Source organism: Lepus europaeus, chromosome 2 (assembly GCF_033115175.1).
Source record: "Lepus europaeus isolate LE1 chromosome 2, mLepTim1.pri, whole genome shotgun sequence".
Lineage (NCBI taxonomy): Eukaryota > Metazoa > Chordata > Mammalia > Lagomorpha > Leporidae > Lepus > Lepus europaeus.
Window position 1 is genome coordinate 70,711,242 of NC_084828.1, and position 17,216 is coordinate 70,728,457.

At 39.1% G+C, this 17,216-nt stretch overlaps 1 protein-coding gene across 3 annotated transcripts in view; it reads right to left on the reverse strand.

The window, feature by feature from the left end:
• The window catches only part of ZBTB20 (zinc finger and BTB domain containing 20), an 891,896-nt gene that overhangs the window by 281,984 nt on the left and 592,696 nt on the right, over positions 1 to 17,216 (reverse strand). Inside the window, exon 1 of one of the 3 annotated variants that reach the window (XM_062208455.1) lies at positions 6,567 to 6,622. The exons of the other annotated variants lie outside the window; for them this stretch is intronic. The gene's annotated coding sequence lies outside the window, so the exon portion shown is untranslated. Of the gene's footprint in view, positions 1 to 6,566; positions 6,623 to 17,216 lie in introns of those variants that run through there. 3 annotated transcript variants of the gene reach the window in all.

The window sequence follows — 17,216 nt, forward strand, 5'->3', positions numbered from 1 at the left end:
ATACACAAATCTTTAAAAAAAAAAATGCTTCTTAAATCTTTTATTGAAGCCTGTACTCAAATGTTGTCCTACCAATAAAGTAAGTCTTCCCTTTATACTCAGTTCAAAATTGCAACCATATCCATACCTTTTCTCTCTGTGACTGTCTCTTTTCCTTCAATTTTTACAAGTTTTGTTATTTATGTGAGAGGGAGAGACAACGAACAAGCAAGAGAATGTTCCTATTTGCTGGTTCACTCTTCAAATGCCTAAACTGAGAGACAAGAGCACAATCCATGTCTCCCGTGTGTGGCAGGAACCCAGTTACTTGTTACCATGGCAGCCTCCCAGGGTCTGCATTAGCAGGAAACTGGAGTCAAGAGCTAGAGCTGAGTAACAAATCCAGGTACTTGGATGTGGGACAGAGGTGTCTTAACCGCTAGGCTAGAGGCCCACCCCTCTCCTTTATATTTTATGTAACACAGCACTTATCACTATCTAACAAGATACACATTTTACAAATGTATTTGTCACCTGTCTGCCCTGTCTAGAAAGTAAATACTATGAGAACAGAGATTTCTGCTTTATGTCCTATAGTTTCCCCAGCCACTGGTAGGGTGCCAGGCACATACTTTGAGCTCCTCAATAAGTATCTGTTAATAAATACATTGATCTTTAATTTCTAGAGTAATAACTGACATATAGTAGGAGTTCAAAAGTGTTTCTTGAATTAATAAATTAATGAAGGAATCAATGTTAAATTCACATTTTATGAATGTAATGAAGGAAATCTTTGGAATCTACTCCTCATAGAATATCTATGAGTAAGTCAAAGGGATACCATTATCCACATTAGAAAAATGAAGTAAATGCGTCTCTTAGAGAACTTAGGAGCCTAAATTAAGTCTTTGTGAACAGTTTAAGATTTATTCCTTGTCTTCCAATTCACTATTGAAAGGTAGAAACAATTCATGTCACTGTTTTCGTAATGGACTTCTAATGTTTATTACACTATTTTGCTTCCTGATGACTATGGGCAATTAGCAGGAGGCATCAGGTGCTAATACTTTTTATAACAATTTATGTCATTCTGTATAGATATTTTTCATAGAACAGATCCTTTTCTTTTCAAAAGAGGATTAGGCACTCATACAATTCTGTCCCTCGGAGTAGTTTGTAAATGATTACCCAACAGGACATCAAACACCACAAATCATGCAAGAACCAACTAGAAGGTGAGTGTGGCATTCATGGCTTGAAGATGAGCAGGTTGTTTGGTGCCAAGTTTGAGCTAATGGAAAAGTCCTTTATGTGTTAACACCCAAAGGAGAACAAATTCAACAACAAAATATTTCAGTGTTTGGCATCTATATGAAGAATTAACTTTCTATCGTTCAAGGGTTAATTATCCATTATATGAATCACTTCTCTTTCTCCCTCTAGGAATTGTTTACTAGAGAGTAAATAGGGAAAATAAAAAGAGATGAAAATGAACACTCCATTCAAATATAGAAGAAGCTCTAGAAGAATTCCATTTAGAAGGCAGAATTAGATGTAGTTTGGAGATTGCCCAGTAGATTGACCATTGATAATAAATGAGATTAAAGTCCAGTTTACACAATATTTTGGTTTCTTATAATGACTGTTTTTTAGGGTTGGTTTGTAGTCTACATGGTCATTCTCTAAGTGTGATTCATATCATCAGGGTACCCTTTAGGGTGTTGGAATGGAGACTCAGCAAATGGCACTTTAGAGGCTGGCTCAACTTGAGACCTCTCTCCTCTGAAGAAGCGTTAGTGTGTTGCAGGCTAATGACAGAAGCAACACTAAGCATTTCCACCAAGTTCTCTACTCACCAATGGAAACAATTGATTTCAACTATTATTTACCTAAAACAGGACATTTAATTAGTGCTTGTGTACATGATTGGGCAGCCTCTCCTCTTGCCCCTGCTCTTACTGTGCTATCTGCCCATTCCTCCTCTGTCTAGCTTGTAGGGCCCTCGTAGCCAGCCTTCATGCCTTTCTGCATCCAACTTCAGTTTGAGCTCCCTGGATGTGACTTGGAGGAAAGGAAGAAACAAGGACTGACGAAGCAAACATTCATAAATGGGAAAGGCCTGTGGTTCACGTGATACATTAAGGTAAGATTGGTACTTTTACACCAAGCTTTCCAAGCTGGACATCCTCACAAGACCTAGAAAATTAATGGAACTATTGCAATTTCAGAACTCTCATGATCCCTCAGAATTACTCATGCATCATGGGAATTAGAGAAGCTACCTCAGTAACAGGTCAAAGATGCTATCAGCTAATACAGAGATTTAAAAGGCTCAGATACAGAAGAATCGATTGATTTGTTTTCTGGATGTTTCTTCTATTATGATAAGCAAGATGTATTCATTGTCAATGCATTGACACCTAGATATAATTCATTCATTCATTTATTCATTAATCATCTATTCAATGATCCTTCATTCAGACTAAGGCAATTTGACATAAGTTGGGAGAGAGATAAATAAGTAGAAAATACCACACCTAACTTCTAAGCACTTGCAGCTTCATATACACAAAGACTTCAATTCAAAGTAACATATGATAAGTGATAGATGTCAATTTTAAAAATGCTATCAATGTCAGATCACTTTTAGTTTACAATATACTGAAAGCTTCAGAGAAGCAGTATGACTTGACAAGGATATGACTTGGTTATGTACTTTGAAAAGGTATCTGGAAAATTATAGTTGTGATGCTGATAAGTAAATATAGCATCAAAGTGTTTAACATACAACTAAAGGGATGAAAAACAAGAATAAACTGGGTTATTTGCATATGTATTTATTCTTCCAAAATAGTGAATGCATTAAATATATTCTCAATTTTTAGAGAATTAATAGCAGCTTAATTCCTTTCCACTTAATCTCTAACTACTTTATACAAATAGCAATTAATATTTTGAAGTTGTATATTATAGAATTTAGGTTTATAACTTAACAGGTATATCTGATGAAGAATAATTACCAGACTTAGCTAACCAAATCTTTCTGTTCACAGAAATTGTTCAAAAATATTTGTGTAAACTTTCTGTATTATCAGTGTGATAAAGTATCAACTATATGTCACTTATGTTCACAAAGCATTGGACTGAATGTTAGCCTGGCTAGAATTTGGTCATATTTTTTAAGGATTCAATATAGGTATCTGGTTGTGCAAATATGTGTGCATTTACAAGCACACTTATATACTCAATCATAAGATACAGGAATCAATTCTCTTTTTAAATTTTTAAAATATGTATCTTGCTTATGGAATCATACAAATACCAAAAAAAGCATTTCTGAACGAATAAGAAACTTTTCTTATTTGAACAATCACAATTCTACTTAGCAGTTTAATTTGTGTATAGATTGTGACTGCCTAATTAAATGAATATAACATTTAGAAAGTGTTTTATCTTAAATGTACATGCAAGAAAATATACATTTTTACAGCATTCATCCTAATTAATTGAATGAAATTAAAATTTCTAGGTATGCATTGGAAAACTGAATTATTGGTAATACAGATATTGAAAAATACCAAGTAATAGGACAGAGAAATACATGACTGCCTTGTCTTTCTATCAGAAATATACTAATCAAATTCTGACTTATATACTTCAACTTATCCATGGAATTTTTCCAGAGCCACGTGGAATTCTAGATCTTAGCGACCATAAGGAAAACCTCTTTAGTGGATTATACTTCAAAAATGTAATCTCTTGAGACACACTCTTAAGTATTTGTGCTCACCTAATCTCAGCTTAAAGTTGCTTATAAAACTTTACATACTGCCATATATTTAAGTAATACAATGTTTTCAAAGTGTTAGAGATTCAACTTTGCCTGCAACATATTCCTATGATTTCCTCCCAGAGGCTGAGACAGTTCATCAGGGAATCAGTGTAGTTGAGTGTTAACTAAGGGAGGTATAGCTTCTCATGTAGCTCTTGGCGGTAATGGCCTAAGTGATACTTTAAAAAAAAATTATTTTTAAAGTTAACATTGTTTTGTCACTTAACTTCTTTAGAAGAGAACTAATGGAAAATACCCAAGAAACATTATTCACACACAGTACTGTCATAACTAATGTGGGCTAACTGAAATGACAAACTGTAGTATTATATATTCTTAAGATTTTAGCACACTGGCACTTACGACAGTCTGAGACTTCAGAGAGATGTGTTGTCCCCAACAGACTATAGGAATTGTGATAGGAAGGTGACTTTTTGTCTTAAAAGTCATTAACAAGCCCCATTGAGGCTGTAACAGAGGTCACTCTCTGTGGGGAACATGGGATATAAGTTCTATGTTTAAGAATCTGAATCACCCAGGGTAGCAGACAAAATTCCAGAGCTAAGTACCAATGTAGTAAGTTGGGTCACTGTACCAGCTTGGACAAGAGTATACACAAAAAGGCGCACATAATACACATCTGTTTAAATGTAAAATCAACTGTTGCTAAACCAACTTTAGGAGGACTCTACTGACAATGTGTTAATAGCAAAGACAACTAAAACAATAAAATAGCATCTCTTTCCAAATATTTAAGAACGTCGAGTAAGTGCCCCTTGGGCTGGGTTGTGGTTCTTGGAAGTTTTAGCCTATGAGAACCATATTGGGGACATCAAAGACTCTTTCCTCTCTCCAAAGAGCAATTCCCTTCAGATGCTGCCACACAGTCAAATGATTTTATGGCCACCATGTTTTTTTGGTTTTTGTTTTTTCCACTCAATATTTTGGAACAAGCCAGATTCTTGAAATTAGAAAGACGACAACAAAGCGCAGTAAGAACAAATACCTCTAGAAAAGCGACTAAGTAGGGACTTGATGTTAAAAGACAAAAATAGATTCCACCTGAAGTTCCACTTCTAGGGAGAGTATGAGTGATTAAGAAGAACGAGAAAGGCACATATTGGCTGTGAAGGTTGGTCTGTTGATGCCTCTGTTGGTCTCAAATTGGACAAGATGCAAACCACCCTCATTCCATTCCTTTGACAACTTCCCAGAGCACATTCAATCAGAGTCTTCTATATTGAGAACAATTCTATGTTTGGGTTTAATATTGTGGGGACAGTCATCTAGTTTTCCTATGTCAAGATGATGAATTTCCCTGGAACCAAATAAGGATTCTCAATGCATTCTTCTGTTCAATACCATGAATGCAGAAGACTAAGGCAAAGAGTGTGACAAATAATACTTTCCAAAGGTCGGGTTGGGGAGGTCTCTAATGCTCACAAGCAACCAGTTCTTAGCGAAGTGATCTTTAGAACACCACCACTAGCAATATTCATTTGCTCTAACATTCACAATAGATTCTTTTTCCTGCTTGGCCGGGTGTATAAGTACTGGGAGCATAACATAAAAACTGAGAGCAGAGGTGCATGAAAAGTTGGTAGAAAGAAACGCCAAAGGAACGGTAATTCCACATCCACTTCCCCCTCGGACCATGCTGAATGTTACCTCCCTGCCCTTCTCACTCACCTGTCTTCCTCTTCCCACCAGCATGGTTTCGAGGCATGTCAAGGCTGACATCTGTCCGTGGCAGCATGAAACCTACGACTGCAGGCTCCTCCTGAGCATACACTCAAGGCTCTGCCATTGTCCATGGAGGGCTCTCAGCTGTGCACACTAAAAATCTTCAGCATTCTCTTTGATTATTTTGGAGCACTTTAAAAAATAACTTGTATTAAAAAAAAAAAAAAAACCACCCTTTATTTCCTGCCTGCCTCAGAGATACCAAGAATAGAATCCTTGACACATCAAATTCTGGAACCTCCCCACTCACCAGGACTGTGGTTCCTGATCCAAGGAGTGACGACTGAGAATCAGCACACAGTCTCTTGAGTGTGTCCAGGCCTGGCTGCTAAGCTCCCTGCTCTGATCGGTTTGTGGAGTTCACAGTGTTCCAGAGTGCCGAAGCACAGAAATTAGGGAGGGGAGGTGGAAGGAAAATCACTGGAGCCTCTTACGATCTTACTTCCACTAACTGAGAGGAAATGTCTTATAAATAAACAACAGCAAGAGAAACAAAAAAAAAAAAAAACCATCCCGTCCTGCCAGAGGAATGTACATTATTGTCTCCCGACGGAAAACTTGACACCACCCCAGAATGTAGCCATGGCTCCTGGAACTACCTCCCTCAAAACAGAAAGAAAAAGAGAATCAAGAAGAAAAGAAGAACAACAGAGAAAAAAAAAAAAGATTTTTTCATCCCCTTGAATTCTGTTGGGAAGTTCATGTGAGTTCCCAGTAGACAAACTGAACAGTTTCAACAGTGTCACTGTTCCAGGATTTCGTGCGGAGGCTGCTTATTAGCAAAATTTCATTTCTGCCCAGATCACTGCAGTACCATCCGGACCTTTTCAGAAGGGAAGTTCAGGGAAGGGGGGGAGGGTGCAACTGTGGAGGAGAGGAAGAAGAGAGGACAAAGGAAAACTCCTGATGAACCCGAATGCTCTGGCCACGGCCATGATAAAGCAAGCCCCCACCCGCCACCCGACTGCTGCTTGTTGAGGACTTGGTGATGCGGTGTGTTTAATCTACTTACTCTTTCTGCTCGGGAGGCTGAGGTTCCTACATTTCCAGCTCATGCTGGACTGTACCGTAAGCAACAAGTGAAATGAGTTCAGTGATCTCATTCTAGTCCTTCGACTCCTGTCCACATCACTAAGCGACTGCACAGCTTGGCACAGGCCAGGATGAGTCAGCAGTCTCTGGTCATGAGAGGCCAGGCCTGGAATAGCAGGGGGGGTTTAGGTCAGGAGCAAAACGAAGCAGAAAAGCAGTCTAGATGGCAAGGCTCAGCTCTGCAATATGCGAGGACATGGCAGGTCGAAATGAAAGCGCCTCAGCATCTCTGGGGTGAACACTGAGGCACTGTAGCAAGAGAGACAGCAAGGAAAACAGAGCTGCCTACTAAACACAGCAAGAACAAGACAGAGTAGTACCCCAGTCACAGAAAGAGGTTTCAGAGAGAGCCATGCAAGACCAAAGATGCTCATGATGATTTCTGGAATCCCTTTTCTCCCATGTGCTACTGAACTTGAACTAAGAAATGGTAGCTACTTTTATACTCTCCTGGCATTTCAGCATTGCTTTCCAATTTGATAAGTAGCAAAACCAAGAAAATGCAAAGCACTGCAGTTAAATAGCCAAAGAAATCTCATCCTCCGTCGAACAGTGTACATGGAAACAGGAATTTGATATTACAAAAGCAAACATTTGGGTCAATAGTATCTGTGGATAGCCTGCATGAAATGGTTAAAGAGGTGTACCCCTTAAACTGAGTTTGGGTGACGGCAGAGAAGAGCCAAGAGAAGAGAGACACCACAAACTGGAGGATAAATTACAGGGAAATAGAACACTGTGCCTGTATTTCTACTCAATGGGGGTGGGGTGGGGGCGTTGGCACAGACCACCAGGAAATGATGTTTCTTTTTTTTTTTTTTTAAGATTTTTATTTATTTATTTGACAGAGTTACAGACAGTGAGAGAGAGAGACAGAGAGAAAGGAAAGGTCTTCCTTCCATTGGTTCACCCCCTAAATGGCCACAACGGCCGGAGCTACACCCATCTGAAGCCAGGAGCCAGGTACTTCCTCCTGGTCTCCCATGAGCATGCAGGGGCCCAAGCACTTGGGCCATCCTCCACTGCCCTCCCAGGCCACAGCAGGGAGCTGGACCAGAAGAGGAGCAACCAGGACTAGAACCCGGTGCCCATATGGGATGCCAGTGCCACAGGCAGAGGATTAACCAAGTGAGCCACGGCACCGGCACCACAAAGTGATGTTTCTAGCCAATAGGATTTTCGAACATATTGCTCTGTGCTATAGACAGTAAAATAGTAAAAGGAGAGTAAAAATGAAAGAGGGTTAAATCGGGGCTGGCGCTGTGGTGCAGTGGGCTAATGCCCTGGCCTGCAGCGTCAGCATCCCATATGGATGCCGGTTCAAGACCCGGCTGCTCCACTTTCGATCCAGCTCTCTGCTACGGCCTGGGAAAGCAGTAGAACATGGTCCAGGTCCTTGGGCCCTGCGTCCGCATGGGAGACCTGGAAGAGGCTCCTGGTTCCTGGCTTCGGATTGGCACAGCTCCGGCTGATGCAACCAATTGGGGAGTGAACCAGCGGATGGAAGACCTCTCTCTCTCTCTCTCTCTCTCTCACTCTCTCTGCGTAACTCTTTCAAATAAATAAATAAATCTTAAGAAAAAAAGAAAGAGGGTTAAATCAGATTTAATGTAATAAATTTACCACTGATTTCCATTTCTTTTGAAAGAAGCTTAATTGCCCTGTACATCAACTGATTCTTTAAAAACAAAAAAAAGTCTTGGTATCTGAATGAGATGTGGAGGTACCATATCTATGTAAGGATACTGAAATGAAGACTGCAAATTATCAGCAAATAATAGTGGTGGTCCTGAAATAAGGAGGAAGGCAATTTTTCAGGCCAGATGGTACAGAGCAGAATGCCGCAGAAATCAGAGTAAGAGCAACAGATTTGAGGAAAAAAAGATTTCTTTGAAATTCTTGGAAGAGGAATAATCAAGACCCACCATATATTCCTAGTTGTTATCTAAAAGACACACATGTATATGTATATGTATATAAAACAAAGAATACATTTTACTTAGTTTTCATCCCAGAGACTATTAAAATCATCTGAACATGTCTTTACTTAATGTTTAACCTTGGGCAAATGAACTTTCTAGTTCAGTTTACTTCTAGTAGCATTATCATGCTCATTGAGGTACTGTAAGGACTGAATCAATACTCATCCATCCTATCAGAGCAGAACCTGCACATGGCAAACACTCGCTAAATTGCTATTATTATTTGATTATCATGTAATTTTCCTAAGTTCCCAGTAAAAGAATTTCATCCTTTGTTCTTCCTTTAGATTGAGTGGAACCAATACAGATGCTCTATTAAATCAGTTGGGTAACACAGCTTACAATGATGCTTTAAAAAGTTTATTTCTGCCTGGATATGTTAAGCATTATGCGTGAAACACAGAGGATGCAGAAAATCTATTATGTGAAAACCTTGATTTGGAGTAGCTATGTTGTCAAAGCTGAGAGTCTAACTGTCCTGTAACTAGAGGCCTAAAGAAGAAGAGAGGAATTTTTTTAGAAGCTTCTCCAAAAGCAACAGGATAAAAGAGCTACTGGCCTTGACCGCATGATGAAGGTTTTTACCAAAGGGGGAAACTTCGTCCAGTTGATCATCCCAGTCTAATTGATTAATTGTGGGTCTGACCATCTGGCTGATGAATGCTGTCACCCAGCAATGATTACTGTGTAACACAAATCCGGATATGCTCTCCCTGATGCCTCCCACAATAATGGCATCTCTGAACTTAAGGTTAGTTTATTCAGGCCTCTTGGCTCAGTCTCTTCATGGAACAGTGGTTGTGGCAGGGAATATTTACTAGACCTGGTCAAGCATTATCTTCTCTTCTTTCAGCTACCTCCTCCATTCCAAGTCGGCTCCTACCCACTCCTGAGCCTTTTCTTGTATATAATCACTTTTCATGCAAGGCATTCCATCTGTAGTTTTCATCATATTGTCAGATTCTCCCATTTCTGGTTACTCTATTCTGAAAAATATTTGGTCTAAAAGTCCTGTATACTGCTATTTCACAGGAGATCCTGTTGAAACATTTTTATTGTATTTTCTTTGCTACTTGTTTACTTTAAATTACTCTTCACTACTCCAAAAAGAAAATTATCTCACTTAACTCATTAGCCTGATTCAATGTCCATATTTGGTCCTGGTTTTCCAGGAGGTAGAAAGAATACAAGGGTGAACAGAAGATATATTTTACATCTTAAATAAACTTGCGATCTCAGTTGGGAGTGTCCATGGAAAGGATTCCCTACACTAGGCCTGAAATATATTTCATTGCCAGAGAAAGAAAATCAGGCTCAAGTGAATAATGAGGATCAGCAGCAATGCCATCTGCAAACCAATTATCTCCAGTCTTAACCTGGAGATAATCTGCATGCAGGAGAATTCTCCAAGCGAATTAAACCTGAACTTATAAATGTAAACCTTCTATTTTATTTTGTGGGAAGAAACAAGAGGGTAAACCAACACAAAATGTCTTACAAACGCTTGAACAATGAGTCACAATAAAAAATCATTTGTTTCCTTTTCCTTTCTCCCAGACTGATTTCCACCTTGAAATTTATCCTTTTTCTTGCTCGCCACAGATACTGAAATATTCTACATTCCAGGCTGGGTTAGTGTTAATTTTCAGTAGAAGATGATAGTAGCATGCCGAATTACAAAGTTCCGGACTGGGAGTTGGGAAATGTTTTTGGCATGACTGTCAGTAAACAACTATGTGTCTTGGGCAAGTCAATTCCCTTAACTCCCCATGTCTCAGTCTCTTCATTGAAAAATGATAGGGTAGGTCTGTATGAACTCCAGAGTCTCTGCCAACACTAAGACTCTATGGTTCTATAGCTCATTTCCTTTTTTCCCCCCTCTTCTGGCACCAACTGCTCAACAACTTTGCTTATAGTAATTTCTTTGCTCTCAGTTACTGATGGAAAAATCTCTCCTTCATTTACTACCCAGTATTTGGTATTTGTATCCTCTCTCTTTCTCTTTTTGGTGCTAGATATTTTGAGTCACAAACACTAACACATCCAGTTAGATGCTTTAAATTGAAGACATTTAAGGAGAATAGCTTTCCCACAGTAGAACATTTAGTGTAGCTCGGCATGGAGGAAGCCAGCCATCCAAAAGTGGAGCAAAGGGGCCAATTCACAAATGAGAGGAAGCCTTTCATAATAAGAGTCTCTAGACTCTTCAATTTAGATAAACCTAAAATACTATCAACTTCCAACTACTTTTCCAATCAATCCCAGACACCATCACAGACACTTAGGACTACAAATTTGAGGACCAGCACTGGCAGTGATGCAGTTTTTATTTCACCTCCACTATCCATTGCCAAGTAGGATTTAGGATGGCATAGTAATAAGAGCCAAGAGGACAATCTGTCATTTATTTTCCTCCAAACTTTTTGAAATTTCCCATTTGGGTTCTGTTTCCCAGTTTTAATTTGGTAACTGCCATTTTTCAGCATTTCTTTTAACAGGTTACTAATAATTTCTGATACAGGATCTCATATTTCATTTTGTGCTGCTAGAACTGCTGTTAATATTTCATCTGCCTTCGATTCAGCCCTGAATAAAGGCTGCTAGGCTTCTGATACACTGTTAACACTTTGGTTCTGGGAATTTGATCACCAGTGTTCACCCAATTTGTCCATATCTTGTTAAGCAAAAGTAATAGGTTGGCTGTCTCAGAAATGTCTCTGGGATACATCACTTTCTTTTTTTGGATCTTTGATAAAAACAACCATAACAAGTATTTGATGCATACTCTCATAGGTAACCTGCCACTTGCTTCATTTTCTGTTTGCAGAGTGCTGTAGTTAAAATTCAGGGCCCACAGGGGGATCTACGTTGAAATTTTGGCTCTGAAATTTACTAGATGTATCATCTTAAATTGGTTCCCTAACCTTCCCAAGTCTCTCTTTTTGCATTCGTAAAACAAGGATAATAATACGATCCACTTCTCTTGCTATATAGTTTCAATGAATGATGCAAAGTTCTGTTCAAAAAAGTGACAGTATCATTATCCTAGTGTTAACAATTACAAATTCACATGAATTTATTCTATCACAATATTTTAACAAATTGTTTTTGAATCCAGACTTATTCTTTGCCTTATTATAGTTTATATTTTATGAAATTCTCAGTGAAATCAAGTATATTTTAAAAAACTGATCTTTACGACTGTACATATAGTTAGAATAGTATATCACATCATATTATTATGCCAACTTTCAATCTAGCATGTAATTCTCAAAGTGTTTTGCTCATCTAATATCCAGCCCTAGATAAGTCATGTTGTTGTCTCAATGATGACCTGTGCTAGAAAGAGGTGACTTATTTATTTTTTAAGATTTATTTCTTTATTTCAAAGACAGAGTCACAGAGTGGCAGAGGCAGAGAGAGAGAGAGAGAGAGAGAGAGAGATTTTCCATCTGCTGGTTCACTCCCCAGATGACTACAACGGCCGGAGCTGGGTCTATTCCAAACCAGGAGTCTGGAGTTTCTTCCAGGTCTCCCAAGTGGGTGCAGGGGCCCAAGCACTTGGGCCATCTTCTGCTTTCGCAGGCCATAGCAGAGAGCTGGATTGGAAGTGGAGCAGCTGGGACTCAAATCAGCACCCATATGGGCTGCTGGCACTGCAGGCTGCAGCTTTATTCACTATGCCACAGCACCAGCCCCAAGAGGTGACTTATAAAATTTACTTTCCCCTACTCCCAAAGTATAAAGATTATTTTAATATTCCTTGGGTATGCATCAGTCAAGGTCCATTAGGAGAGAGAAAGTACATAGCAATTTCAACAAAAAAGTTTAAGGAATTATTAGGAATAACAGACAATCCAAATTAGTGGGGAATAGCTAGTAAGGAGTAAAGATAGCACTAAAGAATACAAGAACAATAAATTTAGGGATCAAACATACTTGCAGGGCTGAGCTAGTTGGCCTAAGAAGGATCCTCTCTGCCCTTAGACACAAAGCCGGGCCTTACAGGATACCAGAAAGCATCCTCCCATCTCGGGCCAGGATCCAGACACTGTTGGACACAGGAGGAGATCCTTCTACCCTGGACTGGGATTTGGACCCTGTTGGAGAAGCCACAGCCAAAACTAATTGAATAGCAGAGAGGTTGTTGCAGAGTTGAAACTTTTGGCACTTTGCTCTCTAGGGTGCCAGAGAAAGCTATCTATAAGGAGGTGTCTCAACTGAGGGACCCTGCTACAAAGTGTCTCAGATTTTCTCTGTGTGTGCATATGTGCCTGTGTGTGTGTGCATGTGGATATTGGGTGCTTGGGGAAGCTCCTGGTTGCCAGGCTCTGAGATGCTATCTGGGCTTTAGTTGCTGGGCACCGGGGCAGCTGTGTGTGCTGCAGGAGCTGGATGCTGGGCAGTTTGCCCACACAGCAGAAGCCAGGCTCTATAGAAATCATGCATATTGCAAAGGAGCATTTTGCAACCAGGATGAAGAACCTCTTCCTTCTGCAATATCTCTCTACTGACAAATGACCCTTTACCTGTTGGTGAAGGAAAAACATTTAAAGGACCCTGATACATTTTTGTACAGCAGGTAAGAAAGGGTAAATTTGGATCTGAGAGGCAATGCATTGATAAGATTATTTGCTCAAACAACTTATGAAATAACTTGGTTTGGAGATTGTAATCCAGTTTTCTCAACTTACTACACTCCTGTTCACCTTCACTGATAAATCACTCTCTTTGTTCAGCTAAATAAATGCTATCAGAATTAAGGAAAAGAGGATCCTATTATATACAAGCCTATAAAAGACTATTTAAAAAGTCACAGTACCAGAATTTGAAAATAACCTTTTTCCCATAAGAGCTGCCCACATGTTTGACTTAAATGATTATAATTTATGTAAGAAAAACATGTACAGAAATACTAAGTTATTGGCCTAAATTTATATACCCAGTGATCCCAGTCCAGAATTTCAACTAAGTGTATAATCAGGAGAGTCATGACAAACAACCAAAGCTTCAGGAGAAGTAAAAAAGAAATGCTACAATTATTGTTTTTTTTTTTCCTTTCTCTCTCCTTTTCTTTTCAATTGACTCTAGAATTTGTGTTTGCTTGTTCCATGACACCAACCAGAGGACCTTGGTGGCTATTAAAACTATAGGCTACTATTTTTCAGATAACACAATATCATATATTAGTAGTGAATTTTTTCTGATTCCTTTCCTGCATTGTTCTACCCTCAGTATTAAACAAAGAAGCATCAGTGGATGACCAATTATACACATTACTCAAGATAATGCGGTGATCACTGTAAAACTCGTTTTACACATAGGTGGGAGGTATACTCCAAAATACTCCCCCATCTCGTGTTCAATTCCTTAACTCCATGAAGAAAAGTCATAAAATTTTAATTCTATAATTAGAGATGGAGTTTAAAAGCACATTCCCTGACATTAGACACAAGTTGTGGTTGTGAGAAGCTGAGAGCACAAAAACTAATTGGGTAACACGAGAGTCCAACTGAGAGCTCACTACCATGAGACTAAGACCACAAAACGCCTGTCTCACCCTTTCATCCATTTGATGTTCCTGGCCAGGAACATTTCTATCTGTTCTCAGTACCATGGCAAAGATCTACTTGTTTCCTCCCAGTTGTGGAGCCTTGTTGAGTTGTCTCACAGTCAGGCGGTGGGCCCTTCCAGATTGTCATTGGTGTCATGTGTGAGTCCTGAGGGTGAACTTAATGACCTCACATGTGAGCCCCACCTTCAAGACACACTTGCCTCTCCCCTTCAATTCCTAAGCCTGAAAGGAGTCCGTGACAAAGGGGCGTTATATGGCTCTGTGAATCAGGCAGGTGAGTCCATTTTATTTTAGTTAGCCCTTCCGTTCAGCTGGCTTTTATGCTATGACCCCCTATACTTACCCTGTTGGCTGCTCTTACTAGCAGCATGCCTTTTTAATCAGCCTTCCTGGGGTCTGCATTTGATTACAGCATTTGTGTTCTATTTTGATTCTTTTGTACTGTGCCCTGTGGTGTTAGCTTGAAAGGTGTTATTTATAAAATGAAATTCTATTGTATTGCCACTTGGATTCAAAGAGGACATATAATATTAATGCAGAATGTATTTAATAATATCTTGAACCTATTAAATCAATTTCTTCATGAGAACACAGAATGCAAGGGAGGTAAGTGGGTTGGAAACCAGGTAATGAGAATCACCTGAACTTTCCTTCACACGCACTCCTGAAAGCTGGCACTAAAATCATTCTCTTAACGTCAGGGTTTCCAAAAGGAGGGGAGCACCTTTCCTCAGCCAGACCAGCACAGTGTGCACCTGTTTAAACATTAAACTGTGCAGGACAAACATTTTCCTAGGCTTCAGATGCAAATTTTTTGACTAAGGAAACCTTGAGTTCAAACATGGATATGACTTTTTTACTACCTAGGAAGACTTAGGTAAAGAAGGAAATATAATCACATATTTTAAGTAGTGAAAAGGAGTGCACATTTTCTTCCCCTGGCTCTTCTCAAAGGCAGGTTAGGAAAATTCTAATGACACCAAAAACTAATGCAGAGATTCCAGGATGGCATGATTACAATGAAGTTCTCACCTAGCAAAAGTGCATGCTTGCTTATGGCTGTTGGGCCTATAGTCAAATGTTTATGGATTAGACTGATGGAGGAGTCCCCAACTTTTCTTCACTTCTGATTTTAATGCAAACCATGATATCACTGTATCAGACTGTGCAGTTCATCTGTTGCTGTACACATTCCATTCTTTCACTGTACTGTTTTTTTTCCCTGTTGATACATTTGAAATCAGCAAGGGCTAAGCTACTGTTCGGATAGGGAATGAGGAAGGATCAGGTGTGGAAGACGATGTAGCAATCAGGCACTGCAGAACCTACTAAGAAAAACGAAAACACACAAAAGACTGTGGAGTCTTGGAGGCAGAGATCCTAGATATTCACCTGTTTTCACTCAGTGGCTCCTTAGATATAAATCCAGAAAACTGAAGACCCAGTTTTCTAATCACTAAAATGTGAATAAGTACATTTATTATTTTTTACCTGCACTGGTACTTCAGAGACGATTGACATAATGGTTCTAGAATGTTTTAAATTCTTTGCAAGGAAGGTGAGGGACAAATGCATGTTATTAAAATATAGTTCAGACCCTATTTTTTGGTTCTCTAACCCTAGAGATGAAAAATATAAACAAACAATGAATTTCCTACCCTTTTGAAATTAGTCATATACCCTCATTCATAAGTGATATGCCAAAAACAAGGAGCTAGGAAGTGTTGCACAATATACAGCTCAATCTTGAATACATCAAATTATCAGCCATTTGTCCACAAAAATCACATAATTCATTTGTGTATATACCAATTCTACATCATTGGGTTATATCATGTGAGTATTCCCTTTATTAATATCTGTTAAACTGAAAAATGAGATCATATAATTTTACAGTTGATGGTAACTGGAGAACATGTTAAATCAAGTTGCCTCACTTTTCAGACAATAATGATAATTCCCAGATAAATTAAGTAACTTGTCCACTCCAATATTAATATTACAAGTCTTTAGAGAAGGTGCTTTAGGATTGACAGCTGGAAACTTATCAATTAAACAAAATAGATATTCTGTCAAAATAAGAAGCACTATTCAACTTCAATAATCTGAAGTATTCTAGTCTAACCAAGGAGGCTAATGCCTTGAGTAACATGTAAACTTAATTAAATTGATATAGACCACAAGTATGCTAGAAATGCCAGTTTACTGAGGTTGCACATCTTAATATTGTACCTATTGGCCAGTCCACTGGCATATTTCTCAGGTATAATTAAGGTCTTAAAAACAAATAATAGGGGTGAAGTCAGCAACATGGAGAATGGGAAACCTTCTTCTCAGTCCTCCACAAAAATACTGATAAAGCAACAATACTGGAACTAAAATACGTGGAAAAGGAATTCAAATCTAGCAAAGTATAGCACCCTCGAGGAGCACAAACTGAGAGCAGTTGCATTTCAATGAATAAGAAGAACCATTTCACTACAGCTATGTCAGTACCTCCCAAAAACTGCTTAGCTCAGTACTGAGAGGATTGCTCTGGCCCATGATTTCTCCCATGAGTCCAAACATGCTCTTGAGGTGTGTGCTTGGCTGCCTGAGCTACTGACCTTTCAGGGAACCGTTGTATATTACCTCATACAGAGCACGAGCCTACACAGCCTCGTCCTCTAGGGCAGCTAGAAATAAAAGAAAAAGGAGAGCAACTTGTTTTGGCTGGAGCTGCTCTGCAAGATTTGGAATAGGTGTAGAGATGAGGTTTTCCCCTCCATGACAAAGGGAAGGAAGCTTATTTACAGAGTATAAGAATATCCTCCCTGAAGCGGGATAGCATCTTGCCTCACACTTAGTCCTGAATTACCAACAGAAATCAGTCCCATGGGACAGTTAGAACAAAGAAAAGGGGAAGGTGTCCCTTCGCTGCTGGCACTTCTCGAGTGATTGGAAAAAAAAAAAATCACAGACCTGTGGCTTTTCCTCTAGAAGGAAATGAAAGAAGTAAAAGTGGTTCTGCCCC